Source organism: Ptiloglossa arizonensis, chromosome 7 (assembly GCF_051014685.1).
Source record: "Ptiloglossa arizonensis isolate GNS036 chromosome 7, iyPtiAriz1_principal, whole genome shotgun sequence".
NCBI classification, from domain to species: domain Eukaryota; kingdom Metazoa; phylum Arthropoda; class Insecta; order Hymenoptera; family Colletidae; genus Ptiloglossa; species Ptiloglossa arizonensis.
In genome coordinates, this window is record NC_135054.1 from 19,504,249 (window position 1) to 19,516,779 (window position 12,531).

The 12,531-nt window shown below is 43.6% G+C and overlaps 1 protein-coding gene and 1 long non-coding RNA gene across 6 annotated transcripts in view; one reads left to right on the forward strand and one right to left on the reverse strand.

Moving 5' to 3' along the window:
* LOC143149532 (uncharacterized) overlaps nucleotides 1–12,531 on the reverse strand; it is a 122,607-nt gene that overhangs the window by 96,273 nt on the left and 13,803 nt on the right. The gene's annotated exons all lie outside the window — the stretch shown is intronic.
* Nucleotides 1–12,531, forward strand: part of LOC143149536 (uncharacterized) — a 49,874-nt gene that overhangs the window by 2,618 nt on the left and 34,725 nt on the right. Inside the window, exons 3-9 of one of the 2 annotated variants that reach the window (XR_012992818.1) lie at nucleotides 1,074–1,188; nucleotides 1,271–3,076; nucleotides 3,198–3,301; nucleotides 3,462–3,638; nucleotides 4,531–4,660; nucleotides 6,116–6,382; nucleotides 6,800–8,378. This is a non-coding gene — a long non-coding RNA (uncharacterized LOC143149536). Of the gene's footprint in view, nucleotides 1–1,073; nucleotides 1,189–1,270; nucleotides 3,077–3,197; nucleotides 3,302–3,461; nucleotides 3,639–4,530; nucleotides 4,661–6,115; nucleotides 6,383–6,799; nucleotides 8,379–12,531 lie in introns of those variants that run through there. The other variant, XR_012992817.1, reaches the window with a different exon arrangement.

Genomic DNA, 12,531 nt, shown 5'->3' on the forward strand with positions numbered 1-12,531 from the left:
TCCACCCTGTTCTCGAGGGAGTACCAATTCGGCTAGACTTTCACCCTCGCGTTCCATCGTAGTCATTCAAAAATTCTTGACCAGAGACACTCGTGTGCTCCCTTGTAAACACTCGAATGCTCGTCCCCTTCTTAGGGGGTGGAACAGTTTTGATCGCGCGCAAGGGTTAACGAGGGTGGTCGCGGAGGTTGGCCCGTCCCGCGAACGAACCTTTTCATTGGGACAGCTTCGACTCGACCCCGAAAACCGACATTATTTCGCTCGATTCTACCTCTGTTTAGGGTGGCTTCGACGATACACGAGCAGAGGGGTGGTTCGGTGGGTAGGGGGTATCTAGGGGGAGGTTCAGAGAGTCGGAAAACTCGAATGCAACCCTCTCGGCAGCCCCTGTACGTTGTAGTACGAGCGTTCAGCGAGGACGGGGGTGTGGAAGGAAGCGCGATAAGGGTGTGTGGTGCATGTGCCGAGGGTGGGGTACAGAAGGGTGAGAGAGAGAGCTGGAAACGAGTGAAACAGGATGGCCGAGGGTACAGCGAGCCAACGAGGGTAGAAAGAGGGATGCAGGAGTAAGCTAGATGGAAACAGGGTCACACAAAGAGGGAGAGACACAGGGTGCGTAAAAAAGAGCGAAAAAACGCGAGAAGAGCGCGAACGTGAGAGAGAAAGAGAGAAAGAGAGAGAGAAGGGATAGTAGCCGCGAGAGGAAGAGAGAAAGAGATCGAGCTGGAAGGGAAGAGTTGGCTGTCGCTCGATAACGCCTCTGCTTCTGCTCCGTCATCATCCTCCCTTTTCTCTCTCGTCTCTCCACATACTCTGCACCGTTCTCACTTCCTCCCGGTTTTACCAAAACCTTGATTCTTACGGACACTGTGCGAAAACCCCGTGTTTATTTCCAAATAAATGTTCAACACTCTGGCAGCCTGGCGTTTAAAATATGCCTACTGTGATACGGTCTTCTCGCCAGGATAATTGGAGCAACATAAATTTCTTCGTTTCGCTAGCTTTCAGAGAGGTGTCTGGCACCATTGACACGAGAATTCAGAGATTCTTTTAATGTTTTTTCTTTTTTCCAGAAGGAACCATTTCTGCGGAGTGAACATTGATAGACGCATTGTGAGGTGTTTGATGAAGTTTGATGACTCTTCGAAACGAGTTCTTGGTTATTGTTTCTCTTAATTCGGAGCTGTGGTAAGAAAAACAGATAGTATATGGGTAATTGATATGGTTAATTTCTTTTCTCTTTGATAGTAATATAAAACAATAATTTTAGATCGTCGAGGAGAGACGGGCGTTCCGTAACGATGCAGGAACACGTGAAAGACGTCCATCAGAAGAAGCTCTGACTAGACGACTCGTAATTGGGACTGATTTAAAAGTGGTGGTATCATCCGAATGCCCCCTCGTCCGCGAGGATGGATCGTGTCATCGGTCGAAACGTCGAAACCAACGCGACTGATCTTCTAGCAACCCACTATTCGTCTTTGATCTATTCGTCTATCCAGACTCGACCCAATTCTTGTACGCAGTTCGTCGCGAGCGATCCCTGTTTTTTTCACCTTCTTGTTTCTATCGCCCATTGGAACCGTTCCGATCGCAAAGCCAACGTTACGTTCATCGAGCGTGCAACATCGACGCAATTGTACGTAAAGTTTCGGTAAACACGGAGAAACAACGGAACTCGGTTTCGAATTTTCGAAGTGAGAACTTTTAAATGTTTTTCTCGCCAGGCTTTTATCGCGATGAGATCCATGCATCCCCCGTGGTACACCCTCGTGTTCCATATTCGGTTTCTCGAAGGAAACTTTGAAAACTAGTTTATCCAGTTCCACCCGTGGGGAACACTTCCGAAGGAAGAATTCTAACGACAGCCCTATGAAATTTTGATTTCCTTTTTTTTTTTGTTTGCCAACTTCGAGTAGTAACTTTCACGTTTTGGAAATTCAATGCGCTCTCGATATCGCGTTCGAGAGAATCGTGATGTAGGAATAATTCTACTCGCGGAAAGGTTTTTTTTTATCATCGATTTTATTACCAACAAAAATTCCCTAGAATTATAACGAGAAAGTCACCAAGTTCGAGCAAACGTTGTTTCGTTTTCGATGGAACTGGTTCCCCCGAACCGAAAGCCATCGTATCGCGGGCCAGGCCGAGAAATTGCAGCAATATATCAACCGTGGCAATAGTAATTATGTTGCCCGGGTGGAAAATGGCCTGGCAAGTACGGTATCTGCTGTGCGGATCGTGAGGGTCGAGCAAAAATTGCCCATGTTTGCCTAAAGGCGGGTCCACACTTGTAATCGACCAACAAGCGTAGCTGTTACAGAATGGAGAAAAAAAGATGAGTCTTGAAAGGATCAGAGGTTTCGGTCATTATCCCTAAGCTTGTGATTAAATAAAACTTACTCGACACGATACGAATGGTGTATCCTTAACCAGAGACTCATCTTTTCTTTGCAATACTTTGCAATAGTCTACAAAATTAATTACAAACTATATCCCGTACTTTGAGGTTAAGCTTGGTACCTACTGGGAGAAACTAGAAAGAATGCTTTCGATGTTCGCGCAAAAAGAAAACTATTCTTTTTCAAAATCAGACATTTGTCTGTACCATACGAAATCCTGACCAATAGTGAAGTAACCTATCGAAAAAATTTTGATCATTTAATTTTGAATTCCATCCAGAAGCATTCTTTAAAATTGTTCAGTATACTTCTATATCGTACCGGTTTGTGTGTACGTGTGTGTTTGACAATGAGACATAGGAAGGCGTGTGCCTGCAAGAGCATTGTGTATTATGTTTGGTCCGCGCACACATAACACGACGTCAGTCAATGCTCCAGAGCTATGGTAACAGAGTTGGAGCGGGGGAAGCTCTCTAATCTTCGGAGCTTACGTTGGTCTAGCCTACGGATTGTTTGAGAGACGAGAGACGGCTGAGATATAAGGGAACGACATGGTGGGGATGTAGCTGCTCGGTGGCCTTGAGCAGTCAATTCATATCGTTCCGGCCAGAAGCAATCCGAGAACCCTGTTTAATACCAAGAAGGTAGCCAAGATTTTCGACTTTGTATTTCAGGTTTGGTAATTTTCTGGTAGATTTTTCAATCTTTTTAAAACAAACTGTTATCAAATACTCGAATCTCAAATCAGACATTGAATCGACTCTAACAAGATTTTACTAATCTTTCCCCCAACAGGTGTTCGCATCGTTGTTAATTAACCCATCGCCTTACCAATGCTACCATAATCGAGAACAATAAAAAGACCATCTATAATAATAATTGAAAACATTGTTTAACACGTAAGTCCCGTAATCTCCATAGTTCCTAGTGTCCTCATTGACACTCTATTTCTACCATAAAATCCACACTTCCAATTTGAATATATATTTTCCTTCGAAAATACATTTCCGTTCAATTCGAAACCGGATTCTAATTTCGTATTTGCATTTCTTTCCCCAGGAGGTCGCCCCCAGCTGGAACAGGTCGAGCAGCGCCACGATACTCCCGTGTGCAAGTGTGAACCCGGCTTAAGGGGGGAATCGTTCGCGTGCGTCGAGTCTGCTGTGCGCCACCGATATCCCGGTGTGTGTTCCGGTATCGTCGCTTTAATCAAACGCTGCGCATTTATAGACGACGGTATGCTTCGGTTATTTATAGACCGGGGAACGGAGGGGTTGGGGTTCTGGGAGAGACAGAGAGAGAGAGAGAGAGAGGGGACTCGATTCACGAAGACACATTGAATTCCAACAGCTAACCTCTTCTTTCGAAACGCTTACACACCCGGAAGCTCGGGTATCGTCCCGCGTGTGCCGTTTCATCATCGATCGATCTCAAGGCGTTTCAATTTAACCCCCTCCCCTCGCCCACCGCCATCACGCCCCCCTCTTTCGAGCTGAAACGCGATTTTAAACGCGCGAGCGTCGCGGGACGGGCGATTGATTTTCCCTCGCGGCTGAGTTTACGAGTTGCATTTCCGATACACGTTAACGGGGGGCGGGACCAGGAGCGGTCAGGGGGGGAGGAGAGCTCGTTGCATCTCTGCTGTTTCGACGTTGGATCGGGAACCGCTAAAACCGCCGATCCTCTTTACCGCGTTACCCAACTGCTGAGCTTTATTGCCTGTTTACGATCACATGCATCGTCTACGGTTATAAAGGTTGGGTCTCGGTAAAACGACGCCCGCTAAAACCCGCGTAAATGTTCTCCGGAGAATATTCACGTCGCGTACCCGAACCGGGAGAGGAAGGAGTGTCGCGATTCGACGCGCGGGGGCGGACGAGAAATTTTTGAAACGCGCCCCCCGGGAACGATCGTTTTCTACGGGAGCGAGACGGTCCCCGAATTGGATGATAAAAAAGAAACGGAATGTTCATGAATCGTTGCCACTTCGGGTAAAAGGATTTTCATATTTCCGTATTTGACGTGCGCGCGCTGTTGGTTCTCTCTCTCTCGAAGGGGGACAGTTATTTTCGGCAGAGAACACGAGGGTTCTTTTTTACTATTTTTTCTTTTCTTTTGCTTCTCTTAGGAACAATCAGGGTGAAAAGTAACAGAGACGCAGTGGCCCGTATTTTTGTAATATTCCGCACCGAGTGTTAGACCGCCTCGCCTTGGTTTGGTAACGTTTGCACCGTGGATCGAATATTAAAAATACAGAGGTACAGTAAAACGTTTTTCAAGCAAATTATGTACAACTTTTCATCGTGCCCCCGCAGTTGTATGGTCCTCTGGGTGGTAAATTAGAAAGCGAGCCGCCATGGCGTGCGAGTAGGTGGCACGACTGAAGTGATTCGCGGTGACGGAAGTGGCCTTCAGTAGTCACTGAATCGTGTCTCGACTGTAGGAATCATTGTTTAAAATTGTTTCCAAGCCACGATGATTCGGTATCGTATTTAAAAATTATTGAACCACCGGTGATTCTGTTGGAAAAATATTAAGAGCATTTTTCTTAAATTGAAAATGTAAAAGTCCTGTGGAAGCTTTTCTAATATATATACTTTTTTTCGTACTATAAGAGTATATGGAACTAGTATTTCGTACTATAACTGTATACGGAAAGTACAGATTCCAAATTTTGACTCAGATTTTATTTCAGTAATTTTAAACGGACCAGAATCGTTGAAAATGGCGCGCAAAGTGTTCCACGAATTTCTACAAGGCGTGACGCATCCCACGCGTTACACGGGGATTTACAGCGCACGAGCGATCTCTCTCGGCTCGTCTTCGTTAAAACAATTCACCACCGCCCCCTCGGCGAACAAAGAACATCAAATCGCCATTAACATTTCACGAGGAGCGGCTCGTAACGAGCCAAACCGTAATCCACGAACGAGCACAAATAAACGATACGATCTCCGCGTTAAGAGCACGCTTCACAGATATATTCGGTCAACTCCCACTCCCGATAATTTCGTCGCGACGTTAACGAACAATTCATTGGCACCAGAGATACTTCGATACAGTGTCATCACTTACTAATTTTCCATCGAAGGAACATTAGAAAAGAACTCTCCTCCGTGAATCTTTTTACTAAAAGTCTTAACAACGTTTTCAAACATTTACTACGTACCTCTACAAATCCAAAATAACATACATTTATTCTCACAGAACGATATCAAGTACAATATACTGCCTCGGTGAAGAATAATCGACCCTGTGAACTTACCCAATTGTAATTCAAATGTTTCCAAATTTAATAATCCAAAAATTAATGATCGAACGTTTGCAGGAAAGTATCGGTAGAACGAGAACGTCCCAAAAAGAAAAAGTGTTTCGCGGGTCGCTGTCCGGGGAACAAATCTCAAACCCGATGCGCACCGCCGGAAAACAGAGCCGCGGAACCGTTGGTTGCCAAATTAAAGCGCGAAGGGGTGAACGGTGGGTGGATTGGTCGCGAGTGATTTTTCGTTTCGACCCCCCTCGCGCTGGCCGTGTCCGTCTGGCGAATACAGGTCGCGTGGAAGAATAGAACGTCGCCGATAACGCCGGTCGGAAGCATCGATCGTAAAACGCCGAATAAAAGTGGAGTTTATCGTGTGTCCCCGGCATAACCCAGATGTCCCGGAGCGTGACCCAGATATAGCTACAGAGACGATTTTTCCTGTTCGTTTCAGGCCCGTGACGATCGACGAGTCGCATTAGAAGAGAGCAACGATGCAATCGCTTCCAGCGAAACGATACATTTCGCAAGAGGAACTCGCTGCCCGGAGGCCGATTCCCGGGGAACGTTCGCACGTTCTCCATTCGACGCGATGGAGAAACACCCAGAAGCGAAAGAAACTCGGAAACGAACACGGAAGATTCACCGAGAGTAACAACACTGGATGGATAACGATCATCATGATTTTCTTGATACTTGGAATTTTTGATGTCGATTAGAGGTAAGTGAACTTCTTTTTTTTTCTCTTGTATATTTCTACCAGTTGTATTTACAACTGACTAGGTGGAGTTGGTTGAAAAATTGAAGAAATTTTGTGAGGATTTGTATAAATTTTTATTACACAAAAATTGTATTAGAGTATTATTGTATGCGTTGTATTAGTAGATCGGTATAATTCGCTTTAATCTTCTGTTACCAGGTGGCCTTAGGCTTGTAGCTTTCCGTCTTTACGTGATTTTTCTATATAAGTCTTTTGTCTAGGTTTAACGTTATCCTTAAGGTAGTAAGGTTTCCGTTCTTCGGTCTAACTTCTGAATATACGAAGTACAACTCTGAATATACAATTCACGGTTACATTCAGGGGGAACGGTATGAAAATCTACGGAAATTTTTAAATAGTGAATTATTTTTATTTAAGACGATGAATGATCGAGAGCGAAAAGAGGTGTACCAGGAAGTAGACCTGCACCGAGGCTGTGCACGGAGTAAAGGTGGAAAGACACCGACGTAAATTGATTATGCAACGTCATCGTAACAGTTGTTAATGATCGACGTTGCTATTTGCTCTTACAATCAACAAAATGTGTTTATAATTGACGTCAACGTCAATCCTCGCGTAGTGAGCTAATCTCGATAGAAAAGTGCAAGCCAGCGGGACTCGAACGAGTCGCTGATAACCGGTTGACGAGGCTATAAATACATATAATTAGCAACAGGAAGGTAGAATAACTTCTGGGCTCCTTTAAACTTCAAGTATTTTTCCATTCGATCGTGCACTCGAAGTCTTTAAATCGCGTACTGATGTTCAAATCGTGGGTCGGGGTTTTTTCGATTCGTAGATCTTTGGTACATAATCGAACGGAAAAATGCGTTGAAGTTAATTACAAAGAAACGATACAAAGACCCAACTGTTCACTCAAAGTCTTCAATTCGTGTATCGGTGTCTAAATCGTGTGTCAAGGTGTTGTTGAACTCGTAGATTTTAAGTATAATATATAATTGAACGAAAGAATGCGTCGAAGTTAATTGTAAAGAAAGAATATATAGAGCACGATGGCTCGAGAAAGACCCGACAGTGCACTCAAAGTCTCTAAATCGTGTATAGATGTTTCAGTTGTGCGTTAGGGTATTTTCGACTCGTAGATTTTAAGTATAATATATAATCAAACGAAAGAATGCGTCGTAGTTAATTGTTAAGAAAAAATATATAGAGCACGATGGGTCGAGAAAGACCCGACAGTACACTCAAAGTCTCTAAATCGTGTCTAGATTTTAAGTATAATGCATAATCGAACGAAAGAACGCGTCGAAGTTAATAGCAAAGAAAGAATGCACGATGGGTCGAGAAAGACCCGAAGAATGCACCAGGCTTTAATTGCATTAGCAACGGTGGGAAAAATTCTGGACAAACCGGGATCGAGGAATAAACTCATCCGTCATCTGTGGGATTCATGGCTGCTCGTATTATCGGAAAAACGAACTCGTGAATCGCGCGAAAGCCGTCGCGACGAGCGAACGGTGGGTAAAAAAGTTTCGGCAGCTGCGCGTCTTATCTCGCGGCGCGCATGTGTCGTTCGGTTCGATCTCTCCAGGCGAAATGAATTTTTACCAGCGTGGAAAAAGAAAAAAAAAAGAAGAACACCGACGGGGAAGACGTTATAAAAAGGAAAGGGCGAACGCGCGAAATAGCTGAAATAACACATATGCGCGATGACTCTCCGAACGAAAGCAGAAGTCGCTCGAAATGGCTTTTATCTAAACATCGTATTTTATCTGAAACGCGTTCCCTGTCCGAATCTTTATACAAGTTCTCTAAGGAGTACTCGTGCTCGCTAAAATCCCGTACAGGGTGTACCAGAACGAAACAAACTTTCTCGGTATATTTGGAAGATCGTTCTGAGTAAGAAATGTTTCGTACATTGTGAATCAATTTGTTTTTGAAATAGAATACTTGTGTTAAACATCCAATTATCGACACCTCCATAATCGACTGTAACATTATTGCATAATTTTCTTTTATCGATCACTGTACAAATCATTCCAATTACTATCGATCGATAATTTCTACATTGCCTATTTATCCGTAGAATAATAATTACGTCGATAACTTAAATATTACAACTACAGTTTCTTTTTTATTCTCTTGTTTTCTCTTTGGTTAATAAGAAAATAGTATAATAGTTATCACGGTTCTAGGTAACTTGAAATTCATTATCCTTTTGTACAAAAATGAACAAGGCAAAGTATCAAGTTCTCGACGATATATTTTTATTTAGAACGACCGTTCAGATACACCAGCAAAGTTTGTCAGTTTGGTTCTGAAACACCGTGTAGATTTTCGCGCGTATCCCGTTAAAACGCAACGAAAACGTCCCGACGCCGGGCGTCTCTTTGTTCGCGACCGGCTACTCTCATTTCCCGACGCATTTTTCCGCCAGCGTGTATGAAAGGCGGTGGGGTGGGATCGGAAGTGTTTCTCCTTCTTTGTCTGCGCTCCGTTGGGCTTAAAATGGCGCCGAAACGGTGGAAAGGGGGGCTTGAAAATTTATTTCTCGCCCCCAATTTATTCTAATTTTTGCTCCGATAAAGTTTGCGGTGTATGCAGAACACCCTCGAAAGTTTGGCAATAAATTAGCCCGCGTGTAGGGATTTTTTAAAAAGGTTTCCCGAAAGATATTTTAGTTACTCGGTTGGACGGTAACGTCGATACGGTGTTCGTGGAAGAAAAATATTTATTCTGCTCTCCGGAGAATGGAAATTGTTTCCAACAAATTTAATTCATTGGCTTCTGGGGTGCTCGCTACGATGGAACGTCGTTCAAACTTACGGAGAACCTTCCGATTAAAATTCTAATATTTCATGTTATAATATACGAACCGCCAAGAAGGGTTACCGAGCGCGTGGATAGAAACATTGGTAAAATTTGTGTTCGATTACGTTCAGTTCCTCGTTACAATATTTACAATGTACATATTACGTACAATATTTCTTTTAAACCTGTCACGATACACACACAAACAAACTATTTCTTCGAATAAAAAAAGTAGAAAAAAAATTGAAACCGATACACGGTACACGATTACCGATCACATACGAAATATACATCGAGTAACACGGACACCACTCGGTTTGCAACATTGTCGATGCAGCGATAACAGAAATGGTTCCCGATGTTCGTTTTATCCAATGGATCGAACGAACCGCTGGCGTTTCATCAAGCTTTATCCGTGCACCTTTGTAGCCCCGCGCTATTCAACCGGTTTTATAATCGGTAGCAAGATATCGTCGAATATCGGTTAAGGAAAAATTCAGCGGTCCTTGCGACGTATCGCGAGGTTCGATCGATTCTTGAACACACGTATGTACTTATGTCTGATGAGCTCCGATGGCTGACATACACGGAAATAACTCCAGGGGTCATCCCATTAAGTAATCTGACATAGATTACGGAATCGATATCAAGGATTAATCCACTGCGTCGTTGCACGATAATTTTAGTCACGGTTCTTTTAGACACCGTGAAATTCTTCTCGATCCGAAGCTGCAAGCTTGTTCGAGATTCCATTCCGCGATTGATGTAGACGAGTCGATAGAAATTTCATTCGAACGGTTCTCAGTTTCGTGGTCCCGGTTTCAACGATAATTCTTCGAGCGTGACGATCAAGTTTCGTTCAACTTCGAACACGTAGATAAGCAATTCGTATTGTTCCGAAGACATGCGTCTACGTTGATGAAGGGAGTGAGTATTTCGATAGGGGAACTCGAGGGTTCGTCATTTTTCTTTTCGACGAAGGAATAATTCGATCGGATTGAAAATCGATGGAAATGCACATCTTGCAATGTAGGTTAATGAGATATATATATATATATATATATATATATATATATATATATATATATATATTATTCCTTCTGAAATAATTTCGTTGTTCTTATTTTCGCTCGTTCGAAACACTAGAGAGAAGATAGATAATCTAGTTCGTCTATCGAGGAAACCTCCGAGAAGTTGAAATTTCAAAAGTTAAGAAAATAGTACTTGTACAAGGAATAGTTTCTTTCTTTTCAGTCCATGAAGCTTCTTCTGCAACGTATTTAAGTTACAAATCAATCTAACGTGTAACTTATCCTCGTGTTGTTTCGTTGCCTCGGTTATCGATACCTCGAAGACTCGATTGTTCGAGAAAATGCATAAAAAAGAAAAAGAAAAAGAAAAATCAATCTCTTTAATCGACAGCAAGAATTCTCATAATATTCGATCTCGATTGGCACAAAATTGTTCAAACGATTTCTGCTTCGTTTCGCTCGGTTTCTGCTCGAGTTCGGCTCGATCGTTCTCGCGGTCGACGTTACCACGAGATCTCGATGCGCATTAAGAAACCTGGGGGGGCCCCCCACGGGGGAGTAGCGATGTGCACCAACACCGGGACGCCCCGCTTGATGCACAAATAACGCTTCGCGACACACTGGAAGTCACTTCCTCATTAACTCGCTCGTGGTTTGTGCGCGCGCACGCCTTCAAAGCATGATTTATAAGCGGTTAGACCCATGACCTGTGACGAGACGCATCCACCAAGGAAAGATTACGGCCCATGGGGTGGCTGGCTGGGTCTACGGAACCCCGGAGCGTTTAAACGGAATTTAACCTTACTGGAAATCGCGAAAGGAGACTGCTCGTTTCCCAAGAAATTGCGAAACATCGATCAACAACGTCCGAGATATTATCGTAACACAATGACGTACGCGAAATATCAATATCACGGCCTCATTCGTCCAATACATCCTCAATAGGATTTAAGTGGGTCTTTTACTCGTTTGACACGTTCGTTACCACATGACACACACACGTACATATACGTGTGTATGCAACGGTTCTCGCGAGAGACGCTTTACAGAGTGTTTCGTAATAAGTTGAACAATACACGAACCGTTCAGCACCCAAAAACGGTGAAAAACTATCGATCGTTTTTTTTTTGTTCATTTTTGTCATTGTATTTAAGCGCTGAATTCACTCCAGGAGTTCGCTCGTTACGAAGACACCGTGTACGCAACATCAATGATTTTTTCGTGGATTTTATTTATTCATCTACTTATTCAAACAGTATACATCATTGATTACAATAATCGCGAAGAAATAATTAAGAAACTTTTTCTTTACACACTACTCCTATAGTGCCACTTAACGCCACAACTGCTTCTGATTATCATAGTAAATAGGTACAAATAACGAAAAAGTACTATTTTAAAGAAAACACATTATGAATGAAAGAAAGGAAGTAAAAAGAACGAAAATCGTAGTCACAGCCCAGTTTCACATACGTGTGACATATTACTCGAACACATCGACCGACCTATATAATTCTTGGTATTTGCACTTGGTTAAAAGTGGTGCGTCGCGTTGAATAAAATTACTACAATTGAACACGTATCGCGAGTGAACGTCGACCAGCGAATCGTGTGGACGGTTGAAATAAAATAAAACGTGCCTTGAAGTGTTTCAAGGGGTGATAGCACCGTTTGCACGATTCTTTAAGAAAAAACAAGGGATGCTCGGTGCATTCGAGGGTGGAGGAGGGACAGAGAGAGAAAGAGAGAGAAAGGGGGCGTGAGAATGCTGTACACGTCGCGTAAAGTGCACCGCACACGTTCGTCTATATCGATCGGCCTAAATATATCGAGGCGGATTATTAGAGAGAACCTATGCCACGCGGTCTAACTATGGCACGACCGCATTGTTCCTCGGGGTTACAGTGTAAACGTGTCTCTCGTGGACTTCGAAAATAAATCGATCGATCGACGCGTGCCTCGCCAGACCCACCGTATCCGGGTGTACGTACATACGTGTGTGTGCGTGTATTTCACGCTCTCCCGGTGGCCGAAACTTCGACATTTTCCGGACCGTGTATCGCCACCTGCCGCCCCGAGTTTTCGGCCGGAAGTGTCGGGGGCCAACGTAATTTCCACAGCGAAGAAAGTTTAATATTCGCGGGGACAACGTTTCGCGGGGTTTTTGGTCGCGACTCGTTCCGATTTACGTCCGTGGCCGAGAATCGCGATTGGAACATTGTTATTAACGAAAAGGAACGTCGGTGAACATTTTCTTACGATCGGGGTAAGGGAGAGGTGAAAATTCGGTTACCATTGGGGAAAGGA